Source organism: Phyllobates terribilis, unplaced genomic scaffold (genome assembly GCF_046119375.1).
Source record: "Phyllobates terribilis strain yellow unplaced genomic scaffold, ASM4611937v1 Scaffold_8__6_contigs__length_399053987, whole genome shotgun sequence".
Lineage (NCBI taxonomy): Eukaryota > Metazoa > Chordata > Amphibia > Anura > Dendrobatidae > Phyllobates > Phyllobates terribilis.
In genome coordinates, this window is record NW_027362768.1 from 338,091,368 (window position 1) to 338,111,596 (window position 20,229).

General features: G+C 43.9%; 1 protein-coding gene across 3 annotated transcripts in view; it reads right to left on the reverse strand.

Annotated features, from left to right (window-relative positions):
* The window catches only part of PRICKLE2 (prickle planar cell polarity protein 2), a 316,460-nt gene that overhangs the window by 135,950 nt on the left and 160,281 nt on the right, over positions 1–20,229 (reverse strand). The window contains exon 1 of one of the 3 annotated variants that reach the window (XM_073644676.1): positions 15,747–16,021. The exons of the other annotated variants lie outside the window; for them this stretch is intronic. The gene's annotated coding sequence lies outside the window, so the exon portion shown is untranslated. Of the gene's footprint in view, positions 1–15,746; positions 16,022–20,229 lie in introns of those variants that run through there. 3 annotated transcript variants of the gene reach the window in all.

Consider the following 20,229-nt stretch of genomic DNA (forward strand, 5'->3'; position numbering starts at 1 on the left):
GGGTCTGAAGAATCTAAAGAAGGAGCAGAAGGACGCCGTCGTTGAAGTACGGTAGAGAGAGACTGTATAAAGTTGCCCGTCGGGGTACCAAGAACTGTTACTTATTTAAAATATGTTCCCCGTTGGGACCAGCCAAGAGTGAACTGTTAACCCCGTGTGTCCCTAGTTCCTAATACCTGGCCGAGGACTGAGAGCGGCCATATCCCCTTGTATATAGTTGCGCTTCCTAAAGCGCCCCCTACCGGTTTTATAGGAAACTGTTTTTCTTCCAAGAGAGACTGTCGCACTTTACCCGGTCACAAGTTGCACCGTGACCGGAGGTACCAGAAGACAAGAATGTTTATATGAAAAGTTTATTGCTGCTGATGATGTTTTATATGTTTTATATGTTTATGTTTTATGAAAAAAAAAAAAATGTATGTTTGTGGATGTTTATATCTTGCAGCCCGAGGACGTGCTGTGATTTACCAGGGGGGAATGTAGCACCCTGAGGATTCGGCTGCTACAGGGGTATTGCACCTCAACCCAGAGGTGTGATATTCCACTCCCGGGTAAGGATGGAGTGTGGAACTGAGCTCAGTTAGCTGCATGCACTACACACATCCCATTTCCGAGGAACAGACCGATGGTACTCCCACTAGAGAAATGTGCAGGTACGACAGTGTCTGTTCCTGGCTGGAGTGGGAGGGGGGTGGAACATCCCAGTAGTGTAGGGGCAGATAGGGGGAGCAGTCTGGGTAGTGCTAGGAGCTCATTGGGTGCTGGTCACCTGAGCTCACACATAGAGGGAGTATATAAGGTGGGAACCATCTTAGATCAGGGTCAGTCTTTTGCAGAGTGAGGTCAGTCTGTGAGACGTCAGTCTTTTGCAGAGTGAGGTCAGTCTGTCAGAGTTGAGTCAGAGAAGCAGAGCAGAGGAGAAGAGCAGCTCCAAGGCCAAAAGAGAGAGAGAGGAGAAAGAAAGACCCAGAGGGGGAGAAAGAAGGAACTCCAAGAGCCCAAATTAGACCAGAGGGTGAAGAGTTGGCAACAGGGTACCGGATCCCAAGCTGGCAGAGGCTACAGCACACCTTAGCCAGGAACCGGAGGTCGTGGGCAGGATCTGCCACGATCACCCACTAAATCCACCCGAAAGGCAGACCAGGAATAGGGTCAGGGAACCCAGAGACAAGGGTTTACCACCAAGAGGCCCGAGGGAGCCGGACATAGGTGGATCCCTGGTGGGGAAGGCCAGAGAAGAGGACAGGACAGAAAGGGAGCTCAGGACCACGCTCCAGAATCACCTGGGGGTTGGCCGAGTCCAGGACCTGGTGGACGCAGCACGGCTCGGGTGGTCACTTAAGGCCGGAGTGACCAGAACAACTGCAGTAAGTAAACAAACCCTGAACTGCACAGCCCGACTCTGAGTCTCATTTCCATCCCCGCTGCACCACCACAACCCCCATCCTCTGCAACTGACCCCCTGAGGCTATACCCCTCCCGTTGGGGGTTATACTACCTAAGCTGCACATACATCACCAGCCTCAGCGGACCCTGCTGCAGCGGCGGCCGTATTGACCGCAATTCAACGGGTGGCGTAGTCGACACAAAGAACTAATAACATCATAAGGACTGCCACACACTGAGCTTGACACCCTGGGCACGGACCGGGTCACAGCCACTCGGAGACTACAACCCCCATCTGATCCGGCTCCGGGTATCCCCCTAACAGCACTGGCCCAGGGGGCGCGTCATATGGAAATGGCAAACTTGTGGTCACATGACGGCTTGCTCACAGCGGGGGCATCGGAGAATCCTGACATCCTGTACTGTGAGTTTTCCAAAGACTGCAGTCACATAGAGTGACTGTAGAGTGACTGTAGACTTGAGTCCCAAGCCTGGACAACCCCTTTAAAGCCTTCGTGTGGCAACCAAACAATTCTGAGGGTTGAATGGGTCTCGGCAAATATATAGCTGTGTCATCACTTTCTATTGTGGAGAAAACCCTTTAAATCTGTTACCAGGTCTTTGCAACCCACATTTGAGAGCAGCATGATGTAGAGACAGAGTCCTTGATTCCAGCATTGGCTGCAGATCTACCAGCTCTCTGAATGCTGAGCTCTGTATAACCCCGGCAACACTACCGATTGGTAGTTTTCTGTGTACACTGTGCATAGGCAGAAAGCTGCCAATCCGTGGTGGGGGCAGGGTTATACAGAGCTCAAGAATATGGAAAACTAAATGCAGCCAGTTTAATAGTCCTCTAAGATAATTTGCTAATAAAAGTGTTTTTTTTTATCAAAACTACAGCAAGCAGCTCAGTAAGTGACATCACTGGAATCAGCATCTATGTCTCTACATCATGCTGCTCTCAGATTAGGTAGCAAAAACCTGGTGACAGATTCCCTTTAATGACCACTGAGTATGTATTACATAAATCACAGGTCAGATTAAAATTATCAGGCTTTTGTACTACCATGCAACTTGGTTGCAGGGGACGAGGCGGTTAAAGGAAATTATATACATATATCTGGAGGAAATGAGTTAAACCAATGTTCTACCTTTTAAAATGCATATCAAAAGTTTTTTCTTTCCTAGGATTAGTTCCTCCTTAATTCCTACCATACACAAGGACCCGGGGAGAATAGGAATTATTTAAACTGCAGTAACATTTGCTAGGCATCAATATTTAACAGAGGGGATTTGGAAAACATAACTCTGATCACAAAACGCTTCGAGCCTTCGGGATACAGCATTCTTATGCTACATGCGCCATAAAAACCTCTAGTTTGCACGACAAGCAAGAACACTTTCCTTGGGGCTTTTTTCCTTTGAGGTTACAGGTGTTGAAGGGAGTCATTTTTGCTCTGTCTCGGACTGAGGTTCATTCAGACAAGTGTCTGACAAGTAACAACTGAAATGGTGAAAAACAAAACTTGGTACAAACTTGGATTTGGAGACGTAATAGACGTCAACGGGGCAGATTTATTAATCCTGGGCGATCGGCAGTGCAAAATTAGGCCAAATAGTCTTATTGTTTAAATAAGGTTTTTGTGTTCATTGTATTTAAAAAAAACTTTGGCGATTTTTTTTTATTTTGTATTTTACATACTACAATCTGTATTAAAAAAAAAAATGAAATCTTGCAATTTTCACACAGGTCGCTGGGGATATGTTAGGCTTTAACTTGCTGCTGTTTAGGAAAACACATGTACATTAGCCACGATGGTCAGGTATTGACCTTATCTATTGCATTGAAGTGTCTAATGAGTGTGTGCAAAGATCATTGTGAAGGATGGAGAGGAGGTGAGCTGTGACATCACCTATTGTGTATGGTGGATCCTGTGTTATCTACTGTATATAGAGGTGTTATCAGTCATTGTACAGGAGGAGGAGGAGGTGAGCTGTGACATCACCTATTGTGTATGGTGGATCCTGTGTTATCTACTGTATATAGAGGTGTTATCAGTCATTGTACAGGAGGAGGAAGAGGTGAGCTGTGACATCACCTATTGTGATTGGTGGATCCTGTGTTATCTACTGTATATAGAGGTGTTATCAGTCATTGTACAGGAGGAGGAGGTGAGCTGTGACATCACCTATTGTGTATGGTGGATCCTGTGTTATCGACTGTATATAGAGGTGTTATCAGTCATTGTACAGGAGGAGGAGGAGGTGAGCTGTGACATCACCTATTGTGAATGGTGGATCCTGTGTTATCTATTGTATATAGAGGTGTTATCAGTCATTGTAATCCTGCCTTTACTAATAGGTAAACTCTTCATGAAAGGACAGAAGTATAAAGTCTAGAAAAGTCCTAGAGGCCAGTGTGAAAATTGCAAGATTTCTCCCCCAATTGTACTCCCTACACTAACACTGCACTAACTTACTGGGACTTGGCCTCACAAATGTATTATTACTATTTTTATAATTGCTGCACTATTACAATTAAAAATGATCCGTTTATAATTTTTTAATTTGTTTTATATTTTGTATTACTCTTGTGATTCTAATAATGGTGTTACTAAAATTCCTCTGCCTAAATGTGTTGATCCAGAAGGCGGCAAAAACCCCAGGACACATTCAGCCAATCTGCATCACGGGGAAAAATTCCTTCTTGACCCCGAGAAATGCGATCAGTACAAGAACCCTGGATCAAACCTATTAATGATACTAGTTATGTAATTACTATTATCATATTAAATGTACTACTATAGGTGAAATATTTTGTCTGATTTAACTGTAGCCCACAGTATCGAGGAAATCATCCAGTCCTTTTTTGAAAGCTGTTATAGTGTCTGCTATCACTACCTCTTATGGTAGGGAATTCCACAGTCCGACTGCTCTTACAGATTACTAATTTTGTTTTTATTTTAATATACTGTAGATTGTAATAGGGTAAAAATTACAAAAAAATATTTTAAAAATACAATTAACACAAAAATCCCATTTAAACAATAGGTAATTTCTTGGTGACAGCTTCCCTATAAAACTTTATCAGCGAGGCTCATGCACGATGTCCCTTGCAACGGATCAAATCCAACCAAGAGGTAATATCTGCTTGGAGATTGTATATTCTTCATGCGTCTTCTCATGGGTTTCCTTTAGGTCCACTTTTCTCCCACACTCCAAAAGCATACTTATAATTGGCTTGCTTTAAATGAACCCATATGTGTGTGTTTAAATTAGGGAAAATAGATTGTGAGCTCCATTGGGGACAGGTACTGATGTGTATTGTAACAACCTAGGTGCAAAACTGTGGACTATGTTGTCATTATATAAGAATTGGGATATAACAATGCTGGATCATAAATTTGGTGAATCCTTGAACAATTCTGTCTAGGTCACACCACTTAGTTGGCTTACTGTTTTACGCCAAAATTTTGGCAAAATTTTGCATTTCTTGTGCCATTTAAGTCATTACTCTTTCCAGCTAAGCCACATGCCCTTCCCAAAGCCACAAACCCTTTTCAAGTCAGTCACATCAATGTTTTAAGGGGTAACATTTCTCCTTGTGGAGAATGAAATGTCAAGCCTGGCATGCCAAGGTGAGGAGACTTGTAAGCCTTGCAATGTTCCTCTGGAAAAATATGAAAATTGTCTCTTCAGAGAGGAAGAGGACTAGAACTTTAGTGCCACTTATCGGAAGTAGCAATCCTAAAAGTCAATATCGACCTTTTAATGAGCCTTGCACATGACTTAGGATAAAAGCCAAGACCAGAAACTCAATTTGCAGACACTGTGTTTCAGGGTTCTGCCCCTCGGCAGTGCAAAATGTGAGATCTGGTTTGGCTGGGTGAGAGGCGTCTGACCTGGATCCAAGGGTGAACGTTTCTCCTTGCGGAGAGTGACATGTCAAGCCTGGTATGCCAAGGTGAGGAGACTTGAGTTTTGCAATGCTCCTCTGGAAAATTAAATATGCAAATTGTCTCTTTAGAGAGACAAACCAGATCTCACACTTTGCAATGTCAAGGGGCAGTACCCCAAAACACAGTGTCTGCAAATTAAGATTTTGGTTTGGCTTTTATCCTAAGTCATGTGGCAAGGCTCCTTAAAAGGTTGATATTGACGTTTAGGATTGCTACTTCCAACAGGTGGAGCTGTAGAGTTCTAGTCCTCTGTGTCCTTTGTGTTTTAGACACACAAAAAATTGGAAGAAAATGCAGCAAATGTTGCATCTAACTGCCCCAATGCAACTCGAATGGGATCAAAAACATTAAAATGTATGATTACCAAGGAGAAACTGAGTTATCCTGTCAAGGGTGTATCAGGTTTGACAGACAGTCGCTCTGGATCCGGCTGTAGAAGGTCGCTGCGCTTGGCTTAGCAGACAACTTCTTGATTCTTTCATCTCTGTAGTGTAGTGGTATCCTTCTCTCGCTAGGGCCCAGCAGTGATATCCACCTTATGCTGCTAACTGAAACACCCTTGCTTGATATATAAAAACCCTCAGTGTCTCCAGAGAGTCGCCGGTGATGTTACCATTTTTCCTTGCTCAGGTCTGGAGTACTAGCAGTCGGCTAGCTTCTTCTTGGAGTTTCTTGACGGATTATTGTCGTCTTCTCTCTGGTGTCTTCTCAAGCTAAGTGTATTCCCTTGTCTGTTTTCCTTGTTTGTCTTTAGTTGCAGTGGGGCTGACTAGTGCTCACCCCTTCCCCTCCCTACCTAGGGCCTAGTTCTAGGGATAGATAGGGATTAGGTTTCCTGCTCAGTGATAGGTGCGGAACCTATTTATGGATGGTAGTGGAGTCAGGGTGTTGTAAGATCTGCCTAGGGGTCTCCACTCTCCCTTTCCCTAGTTGTTGGGCTTCCCCCCCTTTTCCCATCGTTGTACACTTGGTCCTCCCCTAACCTCGCGTGACATATCCCTTGCATCCAAGTGTTGTTCATATCATCAAAGGCCACAAAGAGATTTTGCTTTGTCTTGTAGATGCATCCTCATTTACAAATGAAATTCTCCCTCCCCCATAACTTTCTTTCTCATGGCTGGTAAGGGAGGTGGATCGACAGATCTTTTTAAGGATTTTTGCACATATGATTGACCCAAGATCATGTACGTTGTTGGTCATGTCCACCATTGCAATAGTGAGCAGGATTGTTTACAGAGTAGCCGGGGAAAAAGGACCATAATTTGCACACAGCTAATGAGAAGGTTAGAAATATCTGGACTAAAGCCAGGATGAGTAGCAAGAGGTCCTGAGTCACTTGGGGACATGTTTCATTAATAAATTAAGCTGCGCTTCAGTACAGACATGTCAATAATTGAGTGCACAATTCACAGCTGTGTCCATCTACAAGTACAATTAATGATCCAGCATGGCTTTATTCTAGCTGAGAGATCAAAGACTGTACAGACTTTTGACTTTCCTTCACGTAAATTGGAGACCTCCTTCCATCTAATAAACAATATTTTCACAGATTAAGTGGATTACAATTAAATTGTTGGTAAAATCTATTCATCACAGATTTAGCCCAGTTTAAAACCGGCTTAATATGGAGACATTTTCATAATTGTATTACAGTAGCGAGTTTTAGATCTCCTATGGTCCTACTGAATGAAGCAACGATCGTCACAGAAATCCATGGTGAACCAAGCTTGGGACAATAGATCTGTGGAGGTAAAAAGGGGTCTGGGTCTCAAATCTGAAGGTCCCCAGGGACAAAAAAAAAGGAAATTAGCTCTCCACCTGAAGGAAGAACATTCTCAAACAAGAAGCCCCTGAGATCTATCCCAGCCAGTAACAAGTTCTGTTTTTACAGGAGTAAAAAGTCCAAAACATCCATATACAGATGGGTGTGGCGCCCCTGAGGGTTCAGTCGCCACAGAGGTACTGCACCTCACCCAGAGGTGTGGTGTCTCCCTTCTCTCAGGTAAGGTGGGAGTACTGCACGGAACCCCAACACACCTGCATCCAACACTACACTGCTCCAGGCCGGCAGGAGGGGCAAGACGCAATGTATGTTTCTGCTGAGCCCTGACCCTGGCTGGAGTGCGGGGGGAACCCAAAGGTAGGGGGAACCAGTAGTGGGTGTGGGTGGAGGAAGTAGTTAGAGGGAGCACTTTAGTAGGAGTATAAAATAAGGAAGCCATCTTAGAGAAGTGTTCAGTTCAGGGTCAGTAGATGTGTCAGTTCTAGGGAGCTGTTCAGAAGAACAGCTCGGGACTGTTCAGAAGAACAGTCTGGGAGCAGAGTTTCAGGAGGAGATCTGCTCCACAATTAGGGCCAGGTTAGAAGGCCCCGGAGGGGAGCAGGGAGTAGGCTCCGTTCTACAGAAAGGATCCCAGGGGGTACGGCGTGTGCAGGACGGCACCCGTACGCCCCGCATCTGTCAGAAGACAGAGGGATTGCTGCGGCATTCTAATCCCCCAGGAGGGTCAAGTAGGTCCCGGATCCGACGTACTGGAAGGACTTCAGAGCACCGGAGCAGGATTGAGAGTGGGCAGCGCAGAGCAGGAGGGAGAAGGACCAGAGTAAAGACTGTCAAAATAGGAACACGAGAAAGTGGGGTTCTGCCAGGTACTCCCAAGCTGTCTGAGGAAGGACTGAACCCCTGCCCGGTGAACGCAGCACGACGAGGGAGGCCTTTACCTGTAAAGTGCACCTGTGAAGTGTCTAAAGAACTGTGAGTAAAATCTTGGATGACTGCACTGCACTGCCTCTGTCCATTCTTCATCGGCACTATCGTTCCCCCTGCACTACAACGCCCAGCGTGACCCACTCTCTTCTACTACACTGCCCTGAGGCCTGCTCCACCTGTGGGGAGCTGTCCCATCGCAAGCTGCCCTAACATCTGCCTCAGAGGACTGTTGCAGCGCTGGTGAACCTCACCAGGTACCACAGGTGGCGTCACAAACTTTCCCAAATTCCCCATATATATATATACATATCCCCTTTTTTGAGTGACCGCCCTGGGCCACAGACCGGGCCCGCCACCGTGATATCCGGAGGCCCGGCTGCCGAGTACCCCACAGCCCTGGGGGCGCGTCATCGGCATCTCTGGCTTGGCAGAGATCCTTAATGATTAAATGCTCTTGTACGCTTTGGATATAGACTTACAAAGTAGAAGAAACCTATAAGAACAGATTTCTTCCTTCTGGGGGAGAGCGGCTTTGAATACTTACTCTGAGGAAGCATTGGTTGTAAGACCCCCCTACATTAGCTTGATCTCCATAAAGAAAACCAGTATCCCTCAACAGGAGCTCAGAAAAGTATGTTGATGTTCTCAGCCTCAGAAGACTCCCTGATACTTAGTCTTCTTCTTCCAGCCGTTGGATACCAGAAAAACCAAGGTAACTCGATTATCTAAGCATTGAAATATGTAAAGTGATGAAATGTATCTAAAGGCAGATATGGAAAACTACTGTAAACCGTAATCACAAGAAATGAGACTAAGTAAAAAAAAAAAAAAACTGAAAGTTAGAAAGTTCTAAAAGTTTTTCGTGCATGTAAAATCTTGATGAGAATGCCTATTAACTTAAAGCTCCAAGGGGACAACTTTATTATTTCCATTAAGAGGTGTTCTGGTTGTCAACTCGCTGATACATAATTCGATGGACTTGCTTGAACGTGCAGCATTTATCAAGGGCAATAAAGACAAAATAGTAATTGTTAATTCAGAGCAAGTTCACACAACGAGGGCCCAACTTGGCCAGGGTCTCAATCTTCATTGTGTGTTAAAATATGAGATATGGACATCTATGTAACTAAGTGGGACTATGTTTGTCTCTACCTTAATGTATACCTGTTTTTACCTAAATCAATAGAACAGAACATTATAGTATTTGTATAATTAATGGTGCCATGTAAAGCGTCATCCTCACCCTAATCCTCCAACAACCTGTGGTCTCACCTGCTTGTAGGCTCTTACTAGATGTTTAAAAATCTACCTAAGTCACTAAAAGATCAAAAAGGGGGACGAGGGGGATGATGCTGCAGTGCAGATTCATGCTGTGAGAGGGGAGAAGGAGCAGTAGGATCAGTAGAGAAGCAAATGAGAAGCAAAAGTTGCAGGTGAAAATGTTTGTAATCCACGTAAATCAATACTGAATTATTTTTACTCGCTGTCCTTACTCTTTACTTGCCATCTTTCCCTGAACATATAAAAATGGCTTAAAAAATAGTTTTCCTGTGTGGGCTAAAGCAAGGTGCTATGTGGGATGTAATTATACTGTTAAGTACTCGTGGGTCTTGCAGTTAGTTCTTAAGGCCAGATCGCTGCAGAGCCAAGAATACTGCAGAAACACAGTACATTTCACATAAAGGAAGCAACATCGGAAAACCCTGGACTCAATATATGAAAATTAATTGCTTATTTCCTAATTTCTTTTTCAGTTTCCCTGAGCTAGAAGAAAACCATTGATCTGATCGGATGCGGGGTTGGCAACCACTCCAGCTCTATGCAAATGCAATAACGGAGCACAAAAACACAAATTGGCTCTAAACTGGAGTCTGTAAATAGAGAGGTTCTCGTTTGGGGGTATGATTTATTAAGGAACATGGTCTAGGATTTATATTCAGATGGTCTGTATTTATTATATGGGCATCTGTATTCTTGGGACTGATTTGCATTCTCTATTAGTCTTTATTGGTTTAAGTGGTTTGGCTTGGGATCTTTATAAAAAAGGGTCTGGTGTGGGGTCTATTTTGCCAGTATTCCATCTTTTATTCAAATGCCAAAGGATGGTGGTATATCATATCAATGGGCGCTGCTAAAACTTTCATTCAATATTAAACTATATTGACAGGGGAGGTTGAAAAGTCGGATGATTTTGGCAATGTCTGTCGACCAACGTTCGTAAAGTTTATGTAAACGATGGCAGACTGCTGCCTTCTGTCGGATGAAAATTTCTTCTATTTTTTGTCCTTTGACAGCTGAAACTAGGTGAATATGGTAAGAGCATTTTACAGTTTTTGTTCTGCCAGTTAAGTTTGGTATGTTAATGAAGTTCATATGATGATCTCATGCATGATTGATGGGCCAAATTTCGGGTTATCAAAAGTGGGCTAACTTTATAGGACTAATATGGCAATCGATAAAGATCTAAAACTTACAAAAAAAAATAATAAAAAAATCTTAAAAGGCCAATAGTTTGCCAGTATTATAAAATAATAACTCGTACCAAGGCCAAATTCAGTATTTGATCAGTATTTTACATCAGTATTTGTAAGCCAAAACCAGGAGTGGATGAAATATACAGAAGTGGTGACGTGTTTCTATTATACTTTTCCTCTGATTGTTCCACTCCTGATTTTGGCTTACAAATACTGATGTAAAATACTGACCAAATACTGAATGTGTGAACGTGGCCTTAAAGTGAGCATATGTGGCAATAATACTTACATCCGCATGGAATTTGCATGTTTATTATGGTAGTGTGAGTTAGGTTTCTTGTGCTCTCATATTTTCCTCTACTACAGTAATATGCAACTCTCGTCTCTACCTTTAAATATTGCATGTCCTACTCATACGCCTGGTTCCAGATCCAAGCAACTGCACATGAAAGACTTCAGAAGCTCAATCATTATCATGTAAACCATGTCTGAGGACGTGGTGCAGAAAACAAGACTCCTGGAATGTACAGACTACTGTGTGCTTACACTGAGGTCTGTCCTCTCGTCTATCACCAAGTCCTATGATTCACTAAAAATCCTTCAGCACTCCATCTGGTGCATAACTACAAATCCCAGAATTCCTAGCTCGGAATGTCAAGAACTGTCCGCTCCTGGATTCTTCTGATGATTATTTTTTACATCTATACACAGAATGTATCTTTACAGTGCTGAAGTCATATTTAAAGCTTGTAAAAGATTTTGCTAATAAAGTATACTGCTGTTAATTGATCACTATATATAGGTATGGCAGTGGGTGAATCCAATGCAGGAAAGTGTGACAGCAAGTAGGCGACAAGTAAAACTAGACTCTCCTTAAGTGATCTTAAAAACCTTAAAAGGCTACAGACACTTTTGACATGGATAAAAATTTTTTATATATATATATATATATATATATATATATATATATATATATATATATATATATATATATATATATATATATATATATATATATATAATGTTCATGGTTATTTTTAGTTAAGAAAATGACAATAATTTTCAGCCTGCAATCTTCATTCCTTCATTATTTCTCAGACCTTTTGATATGCAGTTTTCAGCCTGATCTAAATTTCAGATTTCTCTTTTGGGAGCGTCTCTCCCGGTAATATAGGCTGAGTGTGAGGTCTAAGCTTCTACCCTGCAATTCTTTCCCCTTCACATGCTTTTCTCATTAACTATAGCCTGTTTTCTCTGCCCTCCCTGAGAATTTAGAAACTTTCCCCTCTAACTCCACACTGTGGGAATCTGTGTACAACCTCCTTCCTGCTGTAACATGTTTTACAAAGGCACTGAGCTAGCTAATGGACTTGCAGACACTCTGCAGCAGTAAATAAGCATACATTTTTAATAAAGACAATTTAGAATGTTGCCTAATTTTGCATTTAGAAAGCAAATGTACAATAAAACAAATATGCAAAGGTACATCGCCTTTAACAGTTAAGTCCTTTTAAGCTGGCAGATTAATTGGGCGTAACGAGCTGCGATTGTTGATATAGCAAGTCGATTGGCGCATTTTTACTTGCACGTTTCAATAATCATGGGGAACAAATGTTCGTAGGGCTGTTCATTTTCCCAGTTGAATTATTGCTTGAGAAATCAGTGACCTTCATTTGTGGTTAACACTCACAGCAACAGCCTCATGTAGTGCTCCACCAAAAGAGTGCATGAGCATTAGGTTATGGCTCCACTATCAGTATTCGGTGAGTATTTTTTCTCAGGAGTGGGATCGAAAACCAGGAGTGGGTGATAAATGCAGAATTGGTGACTTGTTTCTATTATACCTTTTCTCTGATTGTTCCTCACCTGGTTCTGCCTCCCACTCCTGAGAAAAAACACTGACCAAATACTGATAGTGGGGCCGTGGCCTAAGGCTGGGTTTACATCACGTTTGGGCTGAATGTTAGTGGCTCAGTCAAGTTTTCCATCTGAAGAACTGAAAACCGGGATTCAGAGGGATCTTCCAAAAGAGATATTCACTATATTGAGGCAGATGGAGTAATTTTGAGCTCTGTCTGGTCTCTCCGTTTAGGCAGTGTCCACCTTTTTGAAGAGGACAGTTTGGGGCCACCTAAAAAGGCAGACATTGCCGAAACTGAAGCCAGACAGAGCTGAAAGTTATTCCTCATGCCTCATTATAGTGAATGGATCCAATGGGGGTTCTGTCCGTATTAAATTTTTCAGAGCTTCAGACAGAAACTAAAACGAAGCAACTCAGAGTGGGACTGGCCCACCAGAGAACTGGAGAATTCTCCGGTGGGCCCTGGCTTCTCCTTCAAGAGAGTTTATAGTGCAAACCTTGCAGCTGCTATGGGACTTTTGAATGGGGGAGAACCTGGCTCCACCATCTGGATTTCAACAGTATCTGAACAATTAGCAAGCAGAGTCAAATCCTAACATTGTGTATTTTATGATTATACCTTTTGATACAGTGTATGATAAAAATTAGTCTAGGTCCAAAAAACACTTTAATGATAATGCATTGGTTTTGTATACATGAAAGGTGGGCCCTCAGAATAAAGTCCTCTGGTGGGCCTAGTGTTCTTCACACTAATGTGTGGCCCGAACGTAACCTAAAGGCTCGAGGGCAGCATAATCGCTTCATTACAGAGGCTTATGGCATCAACCCAACAACCCCTATTCAAATATGCATTAAAATAACCAAATGCCAAATGCATGACTCCAACTTCCCAGTCGTCATTGGCTTCAGAAGCTTCTTATCCCTGCACATAGAATCGGTTATTTGGAAAGACAGATCACAAAAACTGCTGAGAAATCGTGCCAGTGTTTGACAGCCTCTCCTGCAATGTTTTTTCTGCCTGTCTTTTTAATTGCACACTTAGCTAAATTGATTGGCACAGCTGCTCCAGTTACACTGGAAGTCCTCTTACCCCACAACGCAGCTACAAGACTGAAGAAGGAAATACTTCACAACTTCAAGACAAATACGTTTTTTTTTCTTTTTTGTTTTCACTGCGTCGGAGAACATGCAAATACAAAAGCACATTAATCATCTAACAATATGACAATGGATTGTGTACAAGGAACCGTAAATTAGTCCCAAAACTTTCTAGTTAAATGATCTTAGAGCAAAAAACAGAATTAATGAAAGCAATTGCATAATTAGGTTTAGTTTTTAATGTGCAAAATTCAACATAATTAAACATCGCATTTCATTCCATTGCAGACTAAAGTTTTTGATTAGATTTATTTGTGTATACTGCAATACTGTGAATTCATTATTTTTGGAGCGTTTATGGGATAATTGGAGAAAAGATTTTCAAAAACAATTAATTATTGTCTGTTTTATTTTGCGCTTTCCTTTATATCTCCTCTTTTTCCACTTTTCTTTCTTCTAGCATTTTATTTTTTTATTTTTACATCTATGTATGGGAGCCTGTTTTTTTGCTTTTTTTTGCTGGTTGAGTTGTAGTTTTGAATGACACCTTTTATTCCACTTTATAATGGTCTGAAAAACAGAAAACAAAATCCTAGTAGGATGAAATGAAACAAAAAAATGCAATTCTGCAATTGTTTTTTGGGTCTTGTTTTGTTATGGTGTTTGTTAAAATGAAAATAACAGGATTCTCCAGATCAGTACGATTATGCTGATAGCAAAGTTCTGTAGTTTTTTTATATTGTAATGGTTAAAATTTTTTTTTATATATATATGTACCATATATATATAAAAATATATATGGTACATATATTATAATACTATTTTTTATTTCTGTAGCGCCAACATGTTCCTCAGCACTTTACATTTCAGAGAGGACTTGTACAGACAATAAAGACATTACAGAGTAATACAGAAGTCAACAGATACCAAAAGTAGTGAGGGCTCTGCTCGCAAGCTTACAAAAAAATCTACATTTTGTAATACCATTTTAATTGCTTTTTATTACAAAAAAAAACATCAATTTGAGCCCTTTTTGATTTTTTTTTTACTCACGGCATTTAACTTATGGGTTAATTAATTTTATGTTTTGATAGACTGGACTTTTACGGATACCAAATATGCTTTTATTATTTTACATTTTCTATATGTTTCCATTAAACGTTTATATATTTTTAAAATATTTTTGTATTCTTAATATATTTTTAGTTCTCTTCTAGGGACTTAAATCTGGGATTCATAGGAGCACCAAGATGGTGGCGATGGAGGCCTCCGACTGCCGCGGTAACCCATTGGCTCCTCGCCGTAATGTTGCACAAGCTGCGAGGCAGCGCGCTGGAATGATTTCACCATTTAAATGCCGCTGTTAGAGATTGAGCATTTAAATGGTTAAACAGTAGCAATCGGAGCTAGAAGTTAGGTTATTATGCCAAGAAACCAGTTAGGCCTCAAGCTGGGGCGCAGTCATCCATAGCAACCAATCAGATTCCACGTTTCATATTTCTAGAGCTGCTTTGAAAATGAAAGAAGATAGCTGATTGGTTGCCACGGGCAACTGCTGCTCTCCATGTCTGCTCTGCTGTTTACACACGAGGCCTAGTCTATTTAGTACCAAAACACATTAATCAAAAGGATACACCATCCGTTTTGAGACGCTATCCCTCTTTAAATAAACTGGTGTAGCTATTAACTGTTGCCATAAAATGTCAGGAATGACCCCCTAGGTTTGTATATGTCCTGCAGCTGACACAAGTCGACCATCTCCCCAATACCTTCACAGCAGCGCTCCCTAAAAATAACATTATTGAAAACAGCTGTCAGAAGGTTTTTTTTTTTTTTTTTTTTTATGATAAACTTTCAGCATCCATACAAATCCTCCCAGCAACAGCTGAAGCCCGTCCTCCATTATTCTGAAAATGGAGAGTCTCTGTAATGTGAATTCCAGATTGGCAATACGGGACGATGAGAGCTTTTTTTTATTGCACAGATTGGAAAAATAAAATAACAAATGAGCATTTAAAGCCTAAAATGTGTCCTGAAGTATAAGGATTGTAAAACAATCCCAGATAATAAAAAAAAAAAAAAAAAAGCATTTGTTTTATCTGCACAATGTCAAGCAGTAGGCGCACAAGCCAGAGATCTGCGTATCGTAATGCTCTGTGTCACTGACTTTACAATTTATGAGAATGTACAAAGTATCAACATACGATCTGCGGTTAGAGCTTTGTATTAGCTATAAGTGAAAACATTCGACTTACCCCAGCTGGAAAAATGAACGGGTCAGCGCTACATTTCAGAGTTACTTTAGCAAAGGAAAGGATGCTCAACAATAGAAGATAAGTGGCACCGAATCCTTATTCTCAATGTCGTGCTAATGAGAAAAGTGTGATGTCTGCAGAGTACAGTACAACGCCAGTTGGGGCCCGTTGGGGGGTACGCAGCCAGCGGTGGGGGGACATTCTTCCACAGAATGCCATTTATGCTGGCTTTTGCAGGCTTTCAGCACAGAGGGAAATCAGTTAGGTCATTACTGAGCAGAAAATTCTCCAAGTCACTTCAAGTTCTCCACCCACTCAAGACGCAGCCAATAGGTGGAATAAAAAAAAAAATCATAAACCCGAAATCCAGAGCTCATGCAAAAAGTCACGCTTAACTCTTTCAGAAGTGCAGGACTTGGGGGATTCTAAACCATTTTTAGATCTAGTTCAGAATTTTGGATTATATATAATCTATAATCCACAGTGAAAATGCCAAAGTCTACACTTTGTGACTAAATTGACGCAGATTTCACCCCATGCATTGCAAAGGGTGAAAATCCATGGCATAACTTAACAAACCTGGGACACAAAAACAGCACAGCAGGATAATTTCCACGCTGAATTTTTCCTGCAATTCCCTACTGTAATATGCTGCAGATTATCTGCCCACAAATCCAAGTGGAAAATTCACAGTGTATATCCTAAGTGTGAACGTACGCTGAGGCTATGTGCCCACAATGCGGATTTAATGCATTTCCGCAGCGGAAACGCATTAAAAGCGCTTAAGTTGTCAGCCATGTTTCCCAATGAGAATCCGCATGTGCTTTGCACATGCTGCTGAAATTTCCGCTGCGGATCATCATTGCGGAAAAATCAGCAGAACAACCATTAACTGTGCGAAATCGCCGCCATTGACTTGCATTGGACCGCATAACATCCGCATGACTACACGTACACATGCGGATATTATGCAATTCATTGCACGGCTGGTACCCGGGTTTGGAGAAGAGGAGACTCTCCTCCAGACCCGGTTACCATAGTACCTGTAGTTAAAAAAGAATTAAAATAAAAAAAAACATATACTCACCTTCTGATGGCCCCCTGACTGCTCCGGGCAGCGCTGCTGGCTCTTCGGCTGCTCGCGGTGGTGTAAAAGGACCTTCCATGACGTAATTTAGTCATGTGGCAGGTCACGCGACCGCCGACGTCAGCGGTCGCGTGACCTGCCACATGACTAAATTACGTCATGGAAGGTCCTTTTTAGAGCACCGCGAGCCACTGAACGCACCGTCGAGGAGACCGGGGGCCATCGGAAGGTGAGTATAATCTTTTTTTTTTTTTTTTTTTTACTTATGATGCTGCATTTGCAGCATCGTAACTTGGTCACACAACATAAATCCATGCCGGTTGCATGGATTTATATAGTGTGACCAAGTAGTCAAGCACTTTTCCAAGTGATGCTAAAATCGCTTGGAAAAGTCCTTGATAACCCGCATGCGGAAATCGCATGTTAAAAACGCTTTACAAACGCTTCTACATGGCAGGAAAAACGCATGTAAAATCCGCATGCCTTTTTTCTGCCAGGGAGTTGCAGAAACGTTTAGGAAAAATCTTAGCCTAAAAGCAAGATAGGATTCACATGCACTAGAATTGTGATTTTTTTTTATTAAAAAAAAAAAAAACACAGCAAAAAAGGGGCAGCAGTGTTTATGACACGCCCCCTGGGCAGTGGGGTACCCGGAGCCGGGCCGGTAGACGCTGGGGGTAGTAGTCACAGTGGCAGTGACCCGGTCCGTGACCCAGGCGGTCAATACAAGGGTAGTATAGGTGTGTAGGTTATATATAATGTCCGACTACGCCACCTGTGGAGTGCGGCTAATGAGGCCGCCGCTGCGGAACAGTCCTCTGAAGCTGGTGGTTTGGCAGCAAGGGTGGTATAACTCCCCACAGGAAGAGTGTAGCTTCAGGACAGTGTGTGTGGGATGATGGTGGTTGTGCAGGGTGTCGCGGTGCAGAAATAACCACAGAGTCCGTGCAGTGCAGTGCAGTCCCAGGGTCTTTACTCACAGTTGTTGCAGTCCAAATTCCAGGTACCAGAGCAATCTCCCCCGTCGTGCTGTGCGTACTCAGTGAGGGGCTCAGTCCACCCCCAGATATTTCCAGAGTACTTAGCAGGACCCCTTTCTGTGTCCTTTCTCTGGCCTCTTCCCTGCACCTCACACCTAGTGACTCCAATCCGGTACCCGTGGGCCTTGGCGGGCGACGTATGTTCCATCTGACGCGCCCCTGGGCCTGTGTCGCGCTGCGTTGCGCACGCGGGAGCTTACCCGGAGCCGGATCTCTTGAGGGTTGTAGTCTCGTGGCGGTGACCCGGTCCGTGCCCAGGGAGTCAAGCTGAGCGGCGATGTAACAGCGGTAGATGCAGGACGACTACGCCACCCGTTGAATGCAGCTATGGAGCTGCCGCTGCAGGACAGTCCGCTGAGGCCGGTGGATGGATGGTGCAGCGTAGATGGTATAACCCCCAACGGGAGGGGTATGGCCTCAGGGCAGCAGATGTGGATGATGGGGGTAGCAGGAACCACTCAGAGACGGTGCGGTGTAATTCAGGGTCTTTACTGGTAACAACGATAGACCCTCCCGGAGTACTTGCTAGTGAACGGGGCCTGGTCAGTCCTTGAGCAGATGGGATCTCCCCTGGCCAGGCGGAGTTGTAGGCCTCCCAAACTGACTGTACTCTTCTGGCTACCTTGCTAGAAGCGGATATAAGTAGCCCACGTCCCTGAGTGTACCGTGTGGTGCTCACCCGTATGGCCGGTGACTCGGGGCCTTCTAATGGCTTCCGCTCCACGATGGCGGTGCTGGTCCCACGCGTGTGACCGTGCCTTCGGGTTTCTGGGCCTGAGGACCTGAAATCCCCTGCCGGTCGGCTTCTGCTGCTGGGTAAGAGTTAGTCCCCACAGCCTCGGACGCCGGGTCCGGTAAGAAAGCTTCTCAGTCAGGGCGAGCTCTGCAGCTGCCAGCCCCTGACTCGTAGTAATATTGCTCCCACTGAGCTTCTGCTGTTTCTTCCTATGCTGCTTCTCTGTCTCTACTCTCCTTGACTGACTAACCCTGCCTCAGCCCAGGGTTTATACAGGGGAAGTTCTTCCCCTCCCAAGACTGGGCAGGAGGTGTGGCATGCACAGGATCCCTGACCAAAGGACCTCCCACCTGCTCTCAGACATAACATTACATTACTGTGGAAAACCAGACCCCTGGGGTGCCACACATCCCCTGGGTCCTATGTGGCTACCTTCTCGGTGAGACTGGCGTGGACTTGTGGCTACAGGACTTAAAGTACTGCAGCCTCCGGTTTCTAGCTAAGACTTGCAATCTTTCACTAGTTGAGGGACCCGGTTCCCTTTTCGTGGCCTGACCCCTCCACCTCCCGGTGGATTCGGGCGTACGGGTGGCTTCCAGCACTGCCCGTAACCCCTAGGATCCCTTCTGTTCCTGGAGCCTTCCTGCTCCCTCTCCTCTCTTCTCTCCTTCTTGGACCTCACTGGTTAGGCCCGCCTCTGGAGCAGAGCTCGTACAGAGCCTCTGCTCCTGTCACTTCTCCTCCTCTGACTGAACTCTCTGTCTGGACTCCCATCCCAAGATGCCTTCCCTCTATATACTCCTACTCAAGTGCTCCCAGGATCTACTTCCTCCACCCCATCCACTATATGGTTCCCCCTCTCTAGGTGGTTCCCCCCACTCCAGCCAGAGACCAGGGACTGTGCTCTCCCGTAGGAGCAATCTCGTCCTGTCCCCCGGAAATGTGGTGTAATGAATGCTGGTGTTAGGGTCCTGAGCTGTACTCCTTCCTTACCCGAGTGTGAGATACCACACCTCTGGGTGAGATGCAGTACCTCTGTGGCGACTGAACCCTCAGGGGCGCCACATTTACCTGCCCAGATCTTCAGAACTAAATGTACTACCATGGTGCAGCAAACCCACATAAAGATGGCGGCTACACAGGTGCAAAATACTGATGAGACAATAACTCACAACCTACCATTTCATGGAGGGGGTGACTGCTTAGTATTTGTATTGCACACAAAAAGCTTGTATTGGGTGTTGTTCACACTTGGGTAGTGCACAGTATCCGGCTTACAGCCTATTAGTTACGCCCATACTATTAGTTTAGGCGGGCTGCGCGGTACTATCCAAGTTCACCCTCTGGGAACAGACACCGCAGTTTACAATGCCAGTGTTATGCACACGCCCGGGCTGAGCGGCGTGTGCGTGTGATTGTAGTGATTCCACTGGACCATGAACCGGAGAGTGCCTGGAGGGGCGTGACTAAGTATCTGGCCGATCCGACCAAGATGGCACGACGGCATACGACGCCAGTGCACCAGGGAGAAACCGGGCAGAGGGACCAGGTGCTACTCCAGGTCAAACTCCGGACACGGGGGTTGACCCACACAGGGATTACTGGATCAGGCTGGTTAGG